Here is a 20748-nt window from a genome sequence, read left to right on the forward strand (position 1 = left end):
CAAGCAAGAACTAAAAGCATGAAAACATTCAATGTTAAAAATTCTCCTAAACTCAAGAATACAATCATTGCAACTAAGGTGAACCGCCATTGGCTATGTGAGCATGTATAACAATCAAAAGATATGTGCACTATGAAACTCCCCCCCACACTTAAGTTTTACATTGTCTCTAGTGTAGACATGCAAGCTCACTCATAATGTATATCAATGAAGAATACATGTGGGAGAAGCAATCAAAATAATACTCCCCTGATTCCTAGTGTCGCGTTTGATGGAGCTAAGTCCTTGTGAGTAACGTTCCGATTGGTTGTGAAGCTCAGAGGGGCAAGTGCCGAACCACCTTGGCTGTACCCATGACAGAGTCTCAATTCCCATGATGACAAGACCATATGCACGCATACATAAGGGGGTTCAGTGAAGCTCAATAAAACAAAAATAAGTCAAGTATATATAAAAGAAAGATAATGAATACAATTCGAGATGCAAAATGAAAATAAACTCAGAAGGAGAATCCTTTATGAGTGAACAAGTGTAAAATAAAATGCAAAAGAAAGAAAATGCAGAAAAATAAAGTCAAATGTCAGTGTCACGCTCTATCGGCTCCTCTGCTACTGCTGGTGGTGGGGAAATATAAGGTGGATCTACTGGTGCTGGTATAGGAGATGGGGGTTCAGGAGATGCCGAGGATGCTGAGGAGTCCTTGGTCGCAAGACAAATGAGGAGGCGACGTCTTGCTCTAAGATCTACTGTAATACGTCAAAACATGCCATAAATTCTGAGTACTGAGTAACTTGCGTAGCCCTAATCTCGGCAATCTCTGCTCGAGCCTCAGCCACCTCTGTTCGTATTACTCCCACCGCACTCTCGAGCCTCTCGAAGCCATCATGGGCTCGAGATGATGAAAACATACGTACGGGGGAAGCGTCCTCTGCCGCCGAAGGTCCATCAGTCTCAATCGGTGTTGAATGAGGCTGAGGGGCAGGCTGGGAAGCTTTGGTATGATCACCCTCACTCTCAGCTATCTTTGGAGCTGGTAGCACCAATGCATAAACCCTATCCGAACTCTATAGACCATGCCCATCAATCTCAGTGTCTCTAAACTCAGGAGGGTAGGTATACTCATCTTCTCAGCCCACGAATCGAAACCAAGAGACCCATGCCCAGCACTAATCTCATAATGTAGGGGCCCGAGAAGATCGCTCCCAGTCTAGCATAATGCCCCTGATGTCTGATGTACTCTGCCATGATGTGTCCTAAGTGAATCGGTACGCGGTGCACCATCGAGTACAAGTATAGAAACTCCTGCCGGCTCAGAATGCCAGTGCTATCACCATGACCATTCACCGATCTGCTCATGATGGCATGTAAGTATCGGTAAGCAGGTTGGGAAAGGCACGTGGCCTTGGACACCCCCGGCTCATACTAACCCTGACCACATAGCACCCTGTAAGCTCTCTGCGGGGTCAAAGCTCCGGGATAATCAATTGGTAACTGATTGTACTCCTCAGTGTCTGTGAATGCCTCCTCATAAAAGCCAAGCAGAACTAAAAACTGAGTGATGATCAAGCTATGGTGGTGTCCAAGTGCTCTAAACTGAATGGTGTCCAAACTAGTGAAGCTCGCATACGATCTATCAAACTCGAATGATGATAGCTCCTCCAGTGCAAACACTCGGATGGCTGGCTATCTAATCGTGAATAACTGTAGCTAACCACCTACTGAAACGAGATCCTCGACCTCATCAGCGAACTCATCTTCCTGCTGTAGATCTCTCAGTATACTCGTGTCCAGGAATCGAGTCTGTCTGAACCGGAGTCTCGACAAGCGCTCATAGCGAACTTGATGCTCTGGAATAGCGAAACTCATACCCTCAGGCTCAGGGGATGACTCACGGGATGACTCACGAGGCCTCTTATCAGTTGCTTCTTCGACTGAGGTGCCATAATCTGCAAAATTTGACACGAAATTGATCAAACAAGTTCATAAACTAACGCTATAGAAATCCGCAAGGTCATGTGGAATTTCCGCTCGCCCATGTGGATCCATGGGGTGTGAAAGCCGCATGGCCGTGCCACAAGAATCCATAAATATAACTTAAAAATACTTCTAACTTCATTTTATACATAAATCATCTTTCTAATTGAAGAAACGAAGCATTATTAACCAGATTCATCTATGAAAATCATGAATTGATGAAGGAAATCATAAGTAGGGCTTACCGACGAGTTAAAATAAAAGAACTATGAATCGGCCGGAAAACCTTGAAACAATCCTACCAAATCGGCGCTAGGAGGTCGGGGGTTGATGTAAAAGTGCTCCCAGATGAATGGAGGGTGTGAGGGAGAAGAGAAACAACTATTCTTAAAAAGAATTCGCACCTCTTAGGATTCTGTACATCCACACGGGTGTGCGGAAATTACCCATGCCCGTGGGCCCCACAGGAGAGACCCACAGGGGCAAGTGCACGCCCTTGGGCGCTCTCGGGAAAAATTCTCACTGACTCTGAATGCTCGCGCACGGGCGTACGAAAAATACCCACGCCATGCGCCCGACCCACAGGGGCAGTCGCCCGCCCCTGTGGCTTCTCTGGACATCCGAGAAAAATCGCTAAGTGTTCCACACGCCCGTGCAGAAATTCCACACGGGCATGGACATTCACATGCCCAACTCACAAGGGCACCCACACGCCCCTGTGTCTTCTCGGGATGAAGAGGGCTCCTCTGCATAGTTTCACACGGGTGTGCAGAACTTACCCATGCACGTGCACTTGTCACAAGGTCGCCCACAGGGGCCAGTTCACGCCCCTGTGTGCTCTCGGGATAATTGGCCAAACTCTGCACGAATTCACATGCCCGTATGGAAATTACCCACGGGCGTGCGATATTCAGATGGTCGTTCACAGGGGCAGGTGCACGCCCCTATGCCATTTCTTGATGAGCTCGCAATACAAATACATGGGTGTGTGGAAATTCCACACGCCCGTGCGTTTTCACTAGATGCCTTAGAAAAACCTGCTGGCTCACACACCCTGTGTGCTCTCAGGATAATTGGCCAAACTCTGCATGAATTCACACGCCCGTGCGGAAATTACCCACGGCCGTGCGATATTTGGATGATTGTTCACAGGGGAAGGTGCACGCCCCTATGCCTTCTCTGGATGAGCTCGCAAGACAAATACATGGGTGTGTTGATATTCCACACGCCCGTGCGTTTTCACTGGATGCCTTAGAAAAACCTGCAGGCTCTGCAGGAAGTTTCAGAACATGTTTACACACTCAGAGCCTGCCCTAGTATGCAAGTCTTACCAGCAAAAAACATGGAATAAATTTCAAACGACATAACTTCACCAATTCCACATGAAAACACATGATGAATATTCAAAGCTCACAAGAAAATCTCAGCACAAGCATCTAAAAATCAAGGCACCAACACTTACCAAATTATTCATGCAAACAAATTAAATTAGAAAATAAGAAAACAGTAAACACTTGGTTTGCCTCCCAAGAAGCACTTATTTAACGTCACTAAGATTGAAGTATCTTGTCTTACCTCACGGGGGTTCATGAATGAAAGTTGCCCTCTTACCCATGGCTCGAAAGCATATGATGTGCAAAGTCTCTTGAGTGTATAAGGTGACTTATTGGGCTTCGGACCACCTAACAATTGTTCATCCAACTCCTTCAGTTTACGAACGTCTTCGATAGCCTTGGAGTGTTTCCGGTGGCATCTCCTAGCCTTCTTCATTTTCCAGAGCATCTTCTTCAAGATCCCCGGGGTAGATGGTACTTCCTCCATCGAACCAAGCATCATTACTTCTTCATAATCCTCCTCTTGGTCGAACAAACCCTCGTATGTGTCCAGATTGAACATTTCCTGCATGTATTCATCAACAATCTCATCAGTAGTGTCTAGGAAGTATAAAGTATCATCGAAATCAAGGGAATGCTACATGGCTTCAGCAAGGCGGTATGTGAGCTTGTCATCTCCAACCCTCAAAGTTAGCTCTCCGCCGTACTTGTCAATCAATGCCTTGGAAGTCCACAAGAACGGTCTCCCAAGTATCAAAGGTACATCTGCATCCTCATTGACGTCTAGCACTATAAAGTCAATCAGAAAAATGTACTTGTCAACCTTGACAAGCACGTCTTCAATGATGCCTCTCGGATGTTGCACTGTTCGGTCCGCTAGTTGCAAAGTAATCCGGGTAGGCCTAGGCTCGCCCAAGCCTAGCTTTTAAAAGAAAGTGTATGGCATAACATTGATACTGGCGCCTCAGTCCGCCAATACCATTTCCTCAACTAGATTGCCAATATTACACAGAATGATGAAGCTTCCTGGGTCTTTCTTCTTGTTCAGCATGTTCTTTTGCAATACCGCCGAGCATGAAGCATCTAAAATTACTGAAGCACTTTCCTCCAACTTCATCTTGTTAGTCAACAAGTCTTTCAAGAACTTCGCATACTTAGGCATTTGGGCTAATGCCTCAACAAAAAGAATATTGATGTGGAGTTGTTTGAACAAACTCAGGAACTTCTTGTACTGTTTATCCCCTTGGTCATTTTTCAATCTAGAGGGATAAAGAATTCTTGGCTTGAAAAGTGGGGGTGCCACCTCTTTCTTTTTGCTTGTTCCCTCTTCTACCTCTATAACCTCGGGTGCGTGTTCTTTTGGCTTCTCACTCGAAAGCCTACCTTCAACCTCACAACCACTCCTCAAAGTGATCGCCTTCACGTGCTCTCTAGGGTTGGTCTCTGTATTGCTCGGCAAGCTTCCATGTGGCCTTTCAGAGAGAGACTTCGCAATTTGCCCACCTGATTTTCAAGGTTATACAAAGGGGCGGTGTGGTTGCGAAGTGTATTCTCGACTGATTCAAACCTTGTATTTGCAGATTGCACAAATCTAGTCAAGTGCTTCTCTAAGTCATTCATTCGGGTTTCCAAACCTGAGACTCTGTTGTCCACTTGAGGGGCTTGTTGTTGTTGTTGGAAACCCGGTGGCCCTATGGCCTTTTTGTGGACCCTGATTACTCCATGAGAAATTGGGATGATTCTTCCAACCCTGATTGTAGGTATTACTATATGGGTTTCCTTGAGGTCTCATGCCATTACCTACAAAATCAACGTTCTCCACCGAAGAAACATCACCGATAGAGATCGGGCAATCGGAGGGAGCATGTCCTCCACCACACCCGTGCAATTAGTCATGGTCGCCACTCTATTTGAAGTTAGAAGATCTAACTTCTTACTTAAATTTTTCCACTTGAGCCGCCAATGAAGTTACCGCATCTATTTCATGGAGACCGGCCACTTTTTTCTTCTCCCTAGCGTTCCATTAGTAGCTGTTTAACCCCATTTCTTCAATTAACTATCGGGCCTCATCGGGGGTCTTGCTACCTGAGGTACTTCCTGCTGCAGCATCTAAGAGTTGCCTTTTACTCATGTTCAAACCATTATAAAAGGTCTGAACAATCATCCACTCTGGAAATCCGTGTTTCGGGCGCTTTCTCAGGAGCTCCTTGAACCTTTCCCATGTCTTGAATAGAGACTCCAATTCCAACTGAACAAAGGATGAGATCTCATTCCTAAGCTTTGCAGATTTTCCGGAAGGGAAATAACGGGCAAGAAAAGCTTCTACCATCTCCTCCCATGTGGTAATCGATGCTCTAGGTAATGAGTGTAGCCACTGCTTCGCTCTCCCCTTTACGGAAAATGGGAAGGCTCTCAACTTTATGGCATCATCCATCACTCCGTTTATCTTTAGCATATCACAAACCTCGAGAAAACTCTCTATATGACTGTTTGGATCCTCATCGGTCAAACCGTTGAACTATGTTGATTGTTGCTACATGTGGATGAATGCCGGCTTCAGCTCAGAGTTCTGAACTGTAATCGGGGGACACACAATGCTTGATTGTGTCCCCAACACTGAAGGTCTGGCATAATCAGATAGTGTCCACTGTTGCTCATTCTGTTCTGCCATGTTTTCAAATCCTTCCACTTCCAAATCAGCTAAATTAGACTGTTCTTGCACAGGCTATTTCCCTTTTCTTCTAAGTGTACGTTCAAGCTCAGGATCTCCTTCAATCAATATTGAGGGATTCCCTCAGGTCATAACCTGGAGCTGCACCCAAAAAGAAAGAAAAAGAAATCAGAACGATGATAGAATAAGAAGATATGAAATAGAATGTATGGTGAAATAGCTAAGAAAACAAAGTGCAAAGTATCTCTAAATGCCTACTCCCCGACAATGGTGCCAAAAACTTGACAAGGTCCCCTTGCGTATATCCCGCAAGTGCACGGGTTTGTCGAAGTAATAATCCCGGATGAGTGGGTATCAAATCCACAGGGAGTAGGGAATAGAAACAATTAATCCGCTTCTTAGCTATGTGAAAGATCAGTAGTGATAAGTGTAACAATGATTCAATTCTCAAAAGTAAAAACAACAAGTAAGAAAGCACGAGTAAAGGAGGAGGTAAGGAAATGGATAAAGATGGGGTACTCAGATAATGCTCCGCCTAGGACAATTGTTTCAAGTGCAAGAACCCTCTATTATGCTTCCTAATTAATGCAATGGTGAGTCGTGGAAATCCTTAAATACATAGTTCCAAATCTAAGGTCAACTATGTCTAACTCTATACATGTCCCGGAGGAGAGATTAGATAACCTCTCAACCTCGCACTCGAATAGAGTTGCAATGAGATCTATGGATTCCAAGTGATAAATCTCTTCCTAATTATAGACCTAACCCTTTGGTCCAAGTGGAAGGTCCCTAACCATGATTAAGCCCTAGATACTAATATCACCTCAACGCTTCACTCCGTTAAACTCGCAACTAAGCCCCAGCGGAGGGTCATCCCTTAGACCATTCACTCTATTATGGCCACAAAGAACTCAAGGAATGGAGGTAGAATCTATCATGTCGGAGGGGAAAAGGGACGCTCTTGTACCTCTTGACTCACCCTCTCAACCCTCTCCAACCCTCTCCAACCTAGCTTTGTCTAATGCTCATGGTGTGTCACTCACTCAGAAGGTTATCAACAAGAACTCTCAACCCTAGTGTCACTCTAGGGGAAATGTTCATACAATCAAGCATTCAATGTTGGAACTCACAACAAACATCAATTAATTGAAAGCATAATAAAGAGATTCAATGAAACAAATACATCCTAGGGTTCACAAATACCCAAGTACCCACTAGGGGTTTAGCTCTCCATGGAGCTAAGTACAATCAAAGAAATAGAATGTAAAAGCAATGAATCCATAGAGAAACTCCCTCGATAGTCATGTTGATGGTCTTGTGGAAAGTCCTCTACTCGTCGTCCAAAGATTACCTTTTCCGATATACGATACACCTCGATGGAAGCTCCCCTAGCAACCTTCTTCCTAAGGAATGACGATGTCGGAGCTGTCACTGTATCACCTGGAGAGTATCAAGTCAGGATTTGGATCATGGCATACGGCCTCAATGCGGCCCGGTATAGAGCCCGGGATGATCACTGTAGCTATAATAGAAGATATTTACTTGATGGAGTTTGCCTACCCCAAATAGTATCAATGTTGAGCTCCATAACGAGTGGTATGGCACTCAGGATAGAGGCAATAGAGAGTGGTATAGCATTCAGGTATAACACTCAGGATGGGGCCTGTAGTGAGTGGTATAGCACTCGGGATGGAGGCCATCAAGGGGGTATGATGAGTGGTTTATAGAGGGATTTTTGGAGAAAGATTGGGGACTTTTTTGGCTGGACTTCTTGGAGACTCTAGGGTAGACTTTTGAAGGGTTTTTGGCAGCCATCACTTGGAGGAAGGAGAGAAACGAAGACACCATTATTTGGGAGAGTTTGGCTTGAAGCTTGGGAAGATCAAGGGCTTGAACTTAAAGGGGAAGCCTCATCATGAAAGGAGGAGAAGCATTCGGCATCTCTAGGGCTAGAAGAAGTATCATTCAGCCAGCATTCTCTCTCCTCTTCATCATTCAGTCTAGGGGATTGTCATTTATGCATTTACTTCCTGCTTTTGTTGTGTTTGAGATACTTATATGTATGATGGCACACTAGACCCCCAAGGCCGCCGGATGTAGGTGAACCTTGGGGGGTTCATCTTGTATTTTGGATGCTACATTTATATTTGATATGCATTGGTGTGATTTATGATTTGGCTCATTGTGTTTCATGCCTAGAACTATTATGTGGAGAAATCCTTAGTTCTTGTTTGAGTTGCACATGTAGACGTGACCTACTCGCGTGTACTAGATCGTTAATGAGCTAATAGGTGTATTTGTTGACCAACATGCCGAGAAATTAGGTGTAGGTAGCCCCTCCGAACCATGAGGATAAACTTAGGTTAAGTGTGTCCTCATTGCGTGATCTCCATTCACTTAATGCAATCATAGGAATATGACTAAGGAGAGATCACTGTCATCATTTGTATGGGATTAGGGTTTAGCCGCCGAGAAATTGGGGTTGAACTATTGTTGAGGTCCGTCGGTCTAAATCACCCGTGCCATGTATTTTCATGCATCCTTATATCTTGATGACCCCTCTTGGGAATCCTCATCCCTAGGCCTATTCTTATCATCATTGCTCTTGTGATTTTCTTGCTTGACTTGGAGTTGTTACACTTGTGTTTTATTTACAATCCTGCTTGTATTAGATTCGTATACCATGCTTGAATTGTAAGTTTAGAAAATGAGTGATGGAGGAGTAATAGGAGCTCCTTAACCCCGTGGAATACGATCCTTGTGCTTCTGCTCAAGGTATTACTTGGCGACCCCGTATACTTGCAGGCAATCAATCAATAACGTCTTACGAACTAAACTCCATTGCATCCCTTATCATAGTTGGCCAGTCCAGTAAGTAGTAACCCATTCGACTTCAAGGAGACATCTTCGGTGATCCCTCGTGCAGGGAGAAGAAATGGCAGTCTCCTGACTGAAATTTTGGACTGGATTGCCTGCCCAACATTGTGCTTATCAAACAAAGAAAGTGGTGGGAGGGACAGATTAATGTAAGCTCAGCCACCGGGCTTTGTTGATTCACAAGATCCAAAGTCTTCCACTTTTAGAGGGCTCTCTATGGACTCAAATAGGCCTCGCAAGATGTTATTTGTAACAAGTAGTTTTGTTGGTTAGTTAATTGGTCACTTTTTATTGATGGAATGACTTGGATTGGTATTTATTATTTTGGATCAGTATAAAATTGATGAAACGGAAGAGATCTGAGCAAATGGAAAGGAAAAAACAAAGGATGAATTCGACTTTTACTTTATAGAGACATGCTAGAAAGATAGCCCTGGTTACGATCTTATCTCCCTAATTGGCAATTAGGAAGACTTATAGAAGATAAAAAAGAAAAGACTTAAGCATTTCGTCTTTTTGCTCAACAAACTTGATTGAACTGGATTACTTTCTTTCACTCCATCCACAACTACATTTTCATTTTTGCTAAAGCTTTTAACTCCATATTCACTTGGTTTATTTTGCACTCGATTTTCTCATTTCTGTTGTCGAAGAGCATTTTATCACCTTTCCCGAGCCTCTAACCTTACAACAACTACACTACCGAACTAGCCCAGCTGATAAAAGGTCAAATTCTGTAGGGATGCAGGCACAAAATGCCGATCAAAGATGCTAAATGAAGCCTAATTAAAGCGGGCAAACAAGAACATCTGACTGAGTTGATGATGGACCGGATCTCGAAAGGCGAGAGGCTTTCATAAAGATGTATGTGAAAGGGAGGGTCGAGAGGGGCTTATTGCACGATCCACCCGCTAAGTTAATAAATGCTGCATAAGAGAGTAGGAGGCCGGCTCCTACCTAGGAAAAAGGTGCAAACCCATGATGGAACATATGATAAGGCCTTTGGTGGGTAAAGAGAGAAGTCAATGGAGAACTTCAAAATCCATTGATTTATTCGTACTATACGCTAATACCCTAATCACTTACTTCTTAAAGTAAGGATAAGACAAATAAAAGAAAGACTTTTTTATATTTTTATAAGAATATGTATATAGCACTTGTACGTCCCAGCAGCATGGCAATGCGGAGGTGCCCTAGATGGAGTTCTAAGATACCCAGGGAAATTGTCGATTTCCCACCTTCCTTTTTCTCAGGCATATCGAGAAGTTGGTGTAGTACAAGAATGAGAAAGCCGTAGCACGCCCCTACCTATAAACCTATAAGAAGTACGCTACACTCATCACATTTTTTGTTTTCAATGAAATTCTTCCTATCTTTCTTGCATCATAGGTAAGGCAAAGCGCTTTCTTTTAAAGAAGCATCTAGTTCCATCTTTCTTTCATTAGTTAACCCACCTTTTTTTCTAAGAAGGATTTTTAGTAATTCGGGATCTATACTACTTGGAATGGCTCTCTCATATTGAGAAATTCGTCTAGTGGCATTCGATCACGTAATCCCTTGACATGTGCATAAATCACTATAATTTGTTTTTCAATTGGAAGTGGTGAATATTGTAGTTGTTTGGGCACTTCATGCGCCTTGCGACTCTATTGAGTAATGCCTAAGTCACGACATCAAGGTCTGACCAGAATTCAAATGGCGGCAACTTCGCAATATTGTGCCAATTCTAGTTTTGAACTATCACGGACTTGTTTCATACCTCTCAACTGAGTGCCATACCCAACGCGACTGACAGATAAGCCAACGTTAATAGCTGGTCTAATTCCGTGATAAAAGAGCTCTGTTTCTGAACAGATTTGTCCATCTGTAATGGGGATCACATTGGTGGGGATATAGGCCGATACGTCTACAGCTTGTGTTTCAATGATGGGTAACGCAGTCTAGCTACCTGCACCTGTCTGGTCTGATCGTTTAGCGGCTCTTTCTAAGAGATGGGAATGTAAATAGAAAACATCCCCTGGGAAAGCCTCACGGTCTGGTGGTCGGTGTAACAATAATGATATTTGTCGATATGCTACCACCGGTTTACTAAGATCATCATATATTATTAATGCGTGCATTCCATTATCACGGAAATATTCCCCCATGGCACACCCAGAATATGGGGCCAGAAATCGCAGAGAAGCAGGATACAAAGCGTTGGCTCCTACAAGAATGGAATATTCCAAAGCATTCGCTTCTGGAAGAATTTGAACTAATTGTGCCACAGTCGAGCGTTTCTGTCCAATCGCTACATAGACACAATACAATGGCTCACTCTCAGAGGTGCCACTTGAGTTCATTTGCTTTTGGTTTAATATAGTATCGATAACTATAGCTGTTTTTCCAGTTTGTCTGTCCCCAATTATAAGTTCTCGTTGATCACGGCCTATAGGAACCAGGCTATCCACTACTTTTAAGCCTGTTTGCATAGGTTCATGCACAGATTTATGTTCAATAATCCCTGGGGCTTTTACTTCGACACGTCTTCATTCGTGATCACTTAGAGCCCCTCTTCCATCAATAGGTACTCCCAATGCGTCGACCACACGGCCTAACATGGCCTTTCCAGCAGGAACATCCATAATAGATCTAGTGCGTTTGACAAGATCTCGTTCTTTAATAGCGGTATCACTACCAAAGACAACAATACCTACCGCTGGCAAATTCCACCATTTCTCAAGCTTGAATCTCGTTCAATCCATAAACACGTGCAATCCCATCTTTAACTGAGACCACTCGACCGATCTCATCCACTTGAAAATTCATGTAATAGTTGGTCATTCTACTTTCTAATAGAGTCATAAGTTCCACAGCTCTGGGAGATAATTCCATACTTGAAGAAAGAAGATGATGATAGAGTCAAGGGAGAAATCCGCTTTACTACTTTACTAAATATAATAATAATTAATTTCAGAGGCGAGTAAGTGGCCTCTTTGCATATATTAAGCATATAGCTAAGGCTCTTTAAAAATTCGAAGAATAGCACTTTCTTTCTATCTATTTATGATAAAACAAGACCACCAACGCCACCTTGGCAACTCTAAAAAGTGAATTAAGGCTAGTGGAACGAAAGGGCCCTTAGACAAAGGACCCAAGACTTCATTGCTCGATTCAGACTCTGCCTTTGGGGAAGTGCTCACATCAACTAGAATTTGGATGGAGCTTCCTGATGGGTTAGAGTGTTTGTGAACCAGAAAGGGGGAAAACCCATTCTCCAAAGTAGTGAAGTGAGCCAGGACAATAAGATAATAGGTCTCATGGGCGAAGCTAGCTATCAGCCAGTGAGTCGGAATCAATACAGAAAGAGAGAAGAAAGATGCATAAGTTCTTACCAGCCTCAAGCGGAAGGAGTAGAGTTCTTTCTGCTAAAATATTGGGTTTCGACCTTCATCGGTTGACCACATTTCAGAAGCAAACATATCCACACATATGCTGCATATGGGCATTTATAGAACAAGTGTTTGGAATTCTCGCTAGCGGACTAGCAGAGGACGCATCTAGAGAATAATAGAATCCCTCTCTTGAGTTGCTAATCTCGAGTCAGTAACCTGTCCATGCAAGCCATCCATGTACAATAGGTAAATTTGGGCAGTGCCAAACAAACGTTGGACCAAGGAACCAAAGGTCTTTCCTTCGAATTCAAAGCGTAGGCATTGTGGAACTCACCATTTGGTGTCAGCATCCAAATGATCCGGTCATTCATTGGAGTAGGTGGCAATGAAATGAATGAAAGAATGCTTGGTAGGGGGAACGTTTGTCCTGCATCGAAGTCTGCTATCGAGAGTGAGCGGAATGTAGCTACCGAGGCTCCGGGTGGCCTTGCTTCCTCCTATGTTAGTGGAGCTCTTGTTCTTATATGCATAAGACGGAATGCTCGAGTGTGACTGTCATTGTGCCCCTCCAAATGGATGTGCTCACTCGAATGCAAGGAGGTTGGCACACACTCTAACATCTCACACCTGTCCTATGTTTTCGCGTTTGAACCTTAGCAAGATCTCCTCCAAAATAGGTGCATTATGATCCACATTGGCCTATTTCCTTAATACTCAGCCTCACAACCATACCTGCATAAAAGTAACATAAAAACACACATATTAATGTAAAAACCTGAGAAAAGTAATGCTCAACATAAGGAATGAAGACTTCGCATTCATATCGTACAAGCACTTATCAGCCGGTCACTCTTGATTTTCATCTTCTTTCTTGTTATAGAGTTCTTAGAAAATGAGTAAAATAGTCGATCCAGCTGCGTCTTTTTTTAACTTTTTTCTTTCTTTTTCTTTGTGTTTTCTTCAAACAAGAAAGAGATGTCACTTTTTAGATAAGAACTTAACTTGAGGAATTCTTTTCATTCTCTTGTCTTGCATTTTCGCAAGTGCAATAGGTATGTCTTCTCCTACTAGCAAGGGCTAATCGTAGGGTCAATGGTGCCTATCTATTCCATCCCTTCATGGAGTTAGGATGTGTGATGGGTCCTTTCCGATGGAATGCCCTCAGCCGCATTTCATAATCAAAGAGTCATGGTGCTTTAGTTGTAGGTTAGAAGGGAGAAGTTGGACTGCATCAGATGGTAAGATTAAAAAGGTCTAACCCCCGGAACACCATCTGAAAGAGTGAAGTCAAGTTCTCTCTTGCCCTCTTTAACGATTTTCATCCTTACGTTACGACAAATGGATCGGTTATATCGATCGATGGAAGAGTGGAGGACCTCCTTGAGATGGGGAGGTGGTTTTACCAATTAATTATTGGAATTCGCTCCTTATAGGCCATAGCAAGAGATATAGCGTTGGCTTCCGACTTAGTGAGCAGAAAGTCGTCCGTATCAAGTGATAACAACAGGATCCCTTGGTTGTTGAAGAACCCGAGCGTCTCAATGGAATGATTGAGCGTTACGGAGTTATGGACAGACAAAATCTCCTATAAAAAACCTGTCCTTAACGGGATGGTACTGACTTTCATCATTTTGGGAGCACAAGGACGCGAGAACCAATGACCGAACCCACAAAGACGGTCTGTAAATAACATGTGCTTCCACAGAACACCCTTTAACTGGTTTTGACTTGTTGTCTACTTTCAGGAAATAAGGAGCGGAGAGCGCGCGTTCTTTTTTATTTGCCATGCTTTTTGCCAGTACAGTAAGTCTTGCTTCCTTCTCTTCGAAGGGTATCAGGAGAGTGGGTAAGCATCAATACCGAAATTATGCTTCTCCAGTGGAAGCTGTGGATTCGATCGCAGGCGTCTATGCTAGCTCCGGCTGAAAGGAAGATGTATGCATCTGCCCTGCCCGGGCACCCAAGCTTCGGGACAACCAGTCAATGATACCGCTGGCAAGCTGTAAGCGACAAGTGGTTCCCGACTACAAAGGGTATCGCTACTAAACAGTACTCGAAGTCATCCAACCGTCCCTGCTATTCCTTAAAGGAATATAGTCAAGGGGCGCCACGAGGGGAGCCCTCCAGCCATTATCGCTCCCTCCCTCCTTGGTTTGCTTTGTTGTTGACAGAAGAAAAAGGCGTGGAAATCTTTTTTTGTCGGAACGTACCCGGCAGAGGTTCCTATCGGTGAATCCGGCTGAAAAGAGGGATCGTTTTTCCTTGCTGCCGAAAGGTCGCCCATACCATCAATTTTTGCAACCAAAAGAAGATCTAGCTTCTATCTGTTCTTCGCCTGAACATACATCTAGAAGAAGCCACCTTCTATGTGGCATCTGTACCAGTAGTGGAGTGGCTTGCAACTTTTAATCATAAAAGGAAGATTGAGCAAGACAAGGGAGAAAGAAGTTGTCCCCTCTTCTCTTCTCTAGTAACCCGCCATCGGTCATATAGTGCACGGAGCCCACCACTGCATATCTAGAAAAGGAGGGAGTGGGGAAGGAAGAACAACTGTTTTACTTTGGCACATGAGGTGGCGGGTTTGGCTAGGTAACATAATGGAAATGTATCGGACTGCAAATCCTGGAATGACGGTTCGACCCCGTCCTTGGCCTCGGGGAGTGGCTCGCTGCACGAAACTCTTAAGTCTTTTCATTTTTATCTTTGTTAAGTCTTCCCAATTGCCATTTAGGGAGATAAGATCGTAACCAGGGCTATCATTCTAGTATGTCTTTATAAAGTGAAAGTCGAATTCATCCTTTGTTTTTTCCTTTCCATTTGCTCGGATCTCTTCCGATTCATCTATTTTGTCCGGATCCAGAATAATAAATACCAATCCAAGCCATTTCATGAATAAAAAGTGACCAATTAACCAACCAACAAAACTACTTGTTACAAATAAGATCTTGTTGTTGCATCGAAACATATAAATGTTGACTAATCTGATTAACGTTGAACTTGGTAAAAATAAAAATGGTTCAATAATTGAAAGATTAGATTATTCAAGAATACACATTGAATGTTGAGATTGCGGAGATTACGCATTGAGTTTCTGGTACTGGTATTTCTAATACTGTTAAAAGCTTTTTTTGATTTTTTTCCAGAAGAAATGAAACAAAAGATATGGTAGAACTAAGACAGTCATTGTATGAGGTCTACCCAATGCTAGATGCAGAGGCGCATAATAGATCGATATGAACATCATGAGCTGTCCCGTAATAAAACCAGTTATTGCTAATACCTCATTCTCGGTTCCTTCTTCCATAACCCGAGCTCAAAGAAGGAAGAGATAAGAGGGCCCTATTGAGAATGTTGTCAGAAATCCATAATAGAGTCCGACCACAAGGAACGAATTTCTTATCTTTATGCATAAGGATAATAGATTACCAATGTTTGTGATGAAGTCAGAAAGAATAGCTTAATAGAAATCGAATTCGGTACAGATATAAAGGAAAGGTTCACAGCAAGAGCATCTGGCAGGTGGGGTGTCAGCAGTTGGGCCAAGCGAAACAACAACATCACATCAATCTCTTTATGGATCACTTTTCCTAGTCGCATAACCAAAGAAGAGGCATTGTCTCAATGAGCATGCAATAAAGTGTAGACAAGGCTCTTATTCACACATCCGATATCGGTTTGCTTCCTTCACTGTATACACACGTCTAGTCAAAATGTGTAATGACAATAAGAAGACTGAAATTGAGATCGCAGGGCAGTTGGTTAACGCGGATCACAATTCATCATAGTAAATCCACCTTATGATCGGTTCACAGAGAAGAGCTTGAATGCCTTATTTCTATCGCTTGAATTCATCTATTTGCTCATAGATCTTGTTTGTGGTCCATGAAGGGAATGTTCAGCGAGTATGCATGCAATTATCAACAAAGTAGACGAACTGGTCAGTTGATGATGAGTGAACCTGCCCCGGGCCCCCTCTGGGGAATGCACCACACGAGCTTCTTTCTTATATGATTTGCTGGCACACGCGGAGGGAAGAACCAAAGAACGGAATGGGATGATCGATGGTACCATTTTCTTCCGAGAAAGAAGGGTGGTGGGTTGGGGATAGGATATAACTTCTGATCCAGATATCTTAGATCTAGATATGCTTGCTTGCTTACCTGTGTCTCGCCTGGATACGTAGGCCGCTTATTTTGATGTATCCATTCCCTTTGGTATATCCTGTAAAGGTTAGCACAAACATAGTCGTAATCTGTTCGACCACGTCTTGCAGCTCTTCTGGCGTCAGGATTGTGGGAACCTGTGCTTTTTTTGTTTGGTTGAAATTGAAGAACAACTCCTTATGTTATGTTTTGGAGAAGTGTTCAACAACTAAAAAATAGAGATTTGAGCTGGTAGCTTGCTGAGATGACCAAGGAGGTCATATTCAGACTGTGGAACTACCTTATTGCTTTGATCTAGAGTAGCTTCTTCTTAGCTCTCAAGTTGAGAAGCCCTTGCATAGTCTTTTCCTGTTCGAGTAGCTAGAACCTTGGTCGGCCTAGTCTTCTCTGTAGGTGCGTCGGTGACCTCAATCACCCTTTTTCTGGAAGATGAGGGGTCTTTTGTAACTTCTTCTGCTGATGGCTCGCTTCGGGTGACTCGCGAAGCGACGGTCGATGTAGTCAACTTCTCGAATATGCTCTTTAGATGGCTTGATGTCGATGCATAATGGCTTGCTTTGACCAATCATCTGAGGCGTCGATCGGGTTAGAATCGTCACATGCCTCACAGACATGCAACTTTTCCTTCCCCCTCGAGGAAGTGCGCTTGGATGGGCACAATCAGATCTCAATCGACTTGTGATGGCGACTCCCCTGAGGAATATCCTCATTCATAGTAAGGATTCGAGTCATAATATTCTTCAACCGTCATTACTTGCGGTGAGATCGATCGGAGCGATTTCTATTTTTTCGGTGGCGGAGAGACTTCTTTTGAGAACTAGAGGAGGTTTGGTCACCTTCCCCCCGGCTACGTTGTTCCTCCCGAGGAACGTACATGAAAGTCAAAAAAAGAGAAAGGAGGCCTTACAGAGAGACCGGTTCATATAGGACTCACAGTAAATCTTTCCTAGTCCCAAAGAGAGAGTATTCTCAATCAAAAAACCTAAAATCCAACAAGTAATATAGTTTCGCTACTCACACGCTCATTTGAAATTTCGTCTGTCTAATAGAATAGAGAAAGAAGACAGACTGCCTAAGACAGCTCTAACTGCAAAGGCGAAAGAAGAATGAGGGTAGGATCAAGCAAAAAAGAAGGGAGGAAAGTGTCGAAGAATGGAAATTAAGTACACTAATGAAAAAGTGAGCTCAGTCAAATAAAACCAGAAAAAAATTCATGAAGTTAGGTTGTGCTGAAATAAAAGTACTTTCTTCAGGAAGTCCGAACACTGGGTGGGGCACTCGTATACTTAGTTGCTTTGGCGCGCTACTCTACCTTGCATTTTTTTTTCCAAGCGGCCTCGAAGAGGGCGGCTTTGCTCATGCAGGAAGGGCGGGAGAGGGGAAGATCAGAGCTCCAACCTCCGCGCCTAGCTGTAACCTAAACGCTGGTTCTATCCCAGCCAAGCAAAGCCCGGGAACCCCAGTGGGAACAGGGAAAAAAAGATCAAGGGAAGAAGCGGGGTAGAAGAATTGGTGGACTCATCAGCCTCATGACCTGAAGACTACAGGTTCGAATCCTGTCCCCTCCTAATCAAGTTTGATACTTGATAGAATCCTGCTCTTGAATAGGTGTTCTAAATAGAGGAGAGCCAAACGATAGATGGAAAGAGCTGCCATTGGATAACTAGAACTGGAATTGAACGAGCAAACTACGGCATCAAAGCAAGAATTATCTTGAGCAAAGGGTGCTCAAGCCATTGCTATTATGCATCCGTTTTGAAGCTTGCCAGACCTCAAGTAGTGGTGGTCAATATCTAGGCCCTCTCTTCTGCAGAGTCATATACTTAATATTTCAGAATAACTTACCCATCTTGGAGAGAGTCTGTCTCTACTCTAGGCTCGCTCCACACCCTCCCTGTCTTATTTCAATGCTTTAAAACAATGAGCTGTGAATGGGAAAGGAAGAGAGCTACTGTTGTCTATTTTGTTCTCGTGCCTAAGAATGCTAAGCCCAGTTACAAGCAAGTCGAGGGAAGGTAGTGATGAGTGTTACCAGTCAATTCGATAAGAGATACCCCTATTCTACTCTCTTATCTACGATAAGCCAGCATCAATCATCAGTTACCACAACTGTTATTCGACATTATTGACCATTCGAAGAGCCCAACCCAAGCGTGAAGAAGCAGCAGTTCTTTGATCCCAATTTTCCCTTGGGGCCGAAGAGATTCCCAAGTGAATGATTAGATGAAATTCAACTAATTCTTTGTCTTGTGAATGCTAGAATGCCTCAACTAGAACTCATTGCACTGCTAATCTACACTCCTATGGTGTGACAAAAAAGAAAATACCTCGTTGTTTGCATGGGAGGGATCTCCACTTCTAGATATTAGCTAAGGAGCAGGAGCTAGCACTATAAGACTAACCCACGCAAGGTGGTGAAGCAACAGCTGCTCCTTTTTCATCACCCTTGGGACCAAGAACAAGCTCGCTCAAAAGAAGCATCCTTTTCGAGGGTAGGCTGAAGGTCTTCTTGATTTTTCTTTTTCAACATTTACCAATTGCGGTAAGATAGATAACTATATCTCGCTTGGGATTCAAAGCTATTTTACCCTTTGAAGATAAAGAGATGCTGCTCGGATTGAGGGACCAGAAGCTGCTTTGAATCCGGAGTTTACACGCACTCTCATCCAATCAAAGAATTGGCTCGAGATGATCACTACTATCATAGACTACTATTTCAGCTGACCCTGAAATGAATCCAACACCCTGGTAGAAAGGCATGCTATCAGGAAGATTCCAACCCAATAAGTAAGAATTGAATCCAGAAGACTTGCCCATCTACAGACATGCAGCAGCCAAAATCAATCGAATAGTATAATAGAAAAATAAGTCAGGCTTTGTTACAGATAATCCTATAAATAAATAGAGCAAAAAATTATCCTACTCTAAGAGCATGCCATGAAAGAGAGACCCGAAAAGAGACTGGGTCTATGTATACTTGCTGCGCATCGAAGAACATCATTTATTATGTAAAAAAAAAAAGATTCAGTTACAGTAGATCCTGCCTACGAATGAATGAATCCATTTATCATTAACATCTTTCTTTTCCCTCTTCCGATGATCTATCTCCTTCTCTTGTTGACCTTGGAACCCTATATGAGAAGTAGGTTAGCGGGCAGGTCCGTGCTGGACATGCCTGGGTCCATGATGATCTTTGATCACCGTCAAAGATAATAGGCTATTGCTGACCGTGAACCTATGGAAGAAGTCCAACGGTAGAATCCATATGGAAAGGGTGGTCCTTCCTCAGTAGTTCATGTAAAGAGCTCATCGTAGACCAATGGCTAGTTGTAGAAAGCGGTAAAGCCACCACTCTCTTCTCTTTATCACACCATATTTTGATGTGGTATGCGGCTAAATAAGTAGATCCTGGTGAGAACTGAAATCCTGATGCAAACTGAGATCTTGGAGCTAAGGCATAAAGACGATGGGGACATAGTTTTTTATTAAAATCTAAAGTTCTGAAGTCTCCGCTTTTGTTCAAAATCCTGAATGTTATTAAACTTAAAAGAAGAAAGGGGCATTTGCCCTGGTAAGCAGATATTTCGATGGATGTATGGAATAAGGCTAGCGTTATAGTGCACATCATTTCTCAAAGAGAGTGAGGCTCATCAGGCGGCCAACCGTTGCGTCCTCGTCGCTGCCTTAGGTGGTTCAGCGAAAGACCTGCGGGCCCGGCTGGGTACGATGAAGATTTTCATACCAAAAAATGTCTATGTCTGAACTTCTACTATATCTCTGCCATTGCTCTCTACTAAACTAAGGATGATTCGAAGCTCTCCGGCTCGGAAGATGAGGATTTCACTTTAGATTGATTCAGTTAGTTGTATATAAGGTTCCACTCTGAGCATTAAACTAAGGTTGACCACTACTCTTCCAAGTTTCGCATCTTGACCCAATACCAAGGGATAGGCTAACCATTTCTCCTACACTATGGTCGACGTCATTCATAGGTTGATCGGTTCGTTCGTAAGGATGAACAAAAGCGTAATTAATAAGAGCTTGCATACTCCACGAAGATAACCCCCTTCTCAAATGCGGGGAAGGACTGTTGATTCGATTCCAAAGCAAGGGAAAGAGGGCCATTTAAAGTAGCCGAATCTTAAGCTCAAGCCAAAACAGGTTCCTAGGGAAGAAGCAACGGACTGAGCGATGAAGCGACGGGATTGAGCGCATCTCCTAGCGCAGTTCAGGAGTTTTCATCACTGGATTAAGATGACTTAGCTATTTGTCTGAAAGGTAGAAGCCGAAGGCCAATGACACTAGCTAACCAACTGAGAGAGCTGCCCAAGATGAATTACTTGCTTCGGGAAAGG

General features: G+C 43.3%; 1 non-coding gene and 2 pseudogenes across 1 annotated transcript; 1 reads left to right on the forward strand and 2 right to left on the reverse strand.

The window, feature by feature from the left end:
* Nucleotides 1–5482: 5482 nt before the first annotated feature.
* On the forward strand, nt 5483–5589 carry LOC120269851. The gene has a single exon (XR_005539482.1). It is a non-coding gene; the product is annotated as a small nucleolar RNA R71 (small nucleolar RNA).
* Nucleotides 5590–10216: 4627 nt separating this feature from the next.
* On the reverse strand, nt 10217–11730 carry LOC120269420 (annotated as a pseudogene).
* Nucleotides 11731–14991: 3261 nt separating this feature from the next.
* On the reverse strand, nt 14992–18874 carry LOC120268438 (annotated as a pseudogene).
* Between the last annotated feature and the right edge of the window lie 1874 nt (nt 18875–20748).

This window comes from Dioscorea cayenensis, chromosome 9 (assembly GCF_009730915.1).
Source record: "Dioscorea cayenensis subsp. rotundata cultivar TDr96_F1 chromosome 9, TDr96_F1_v2_PseudoChromosome.rev07_lg8_w22 25.fasta, whole genome shotgun sequence".
NCBI lineage: Eukaryota > Viridiplantae > Streptophyta > Magnoliopsida > Dioscoreales > Dioscoreaceae > Dioscorea > Dioscorea cayenensis.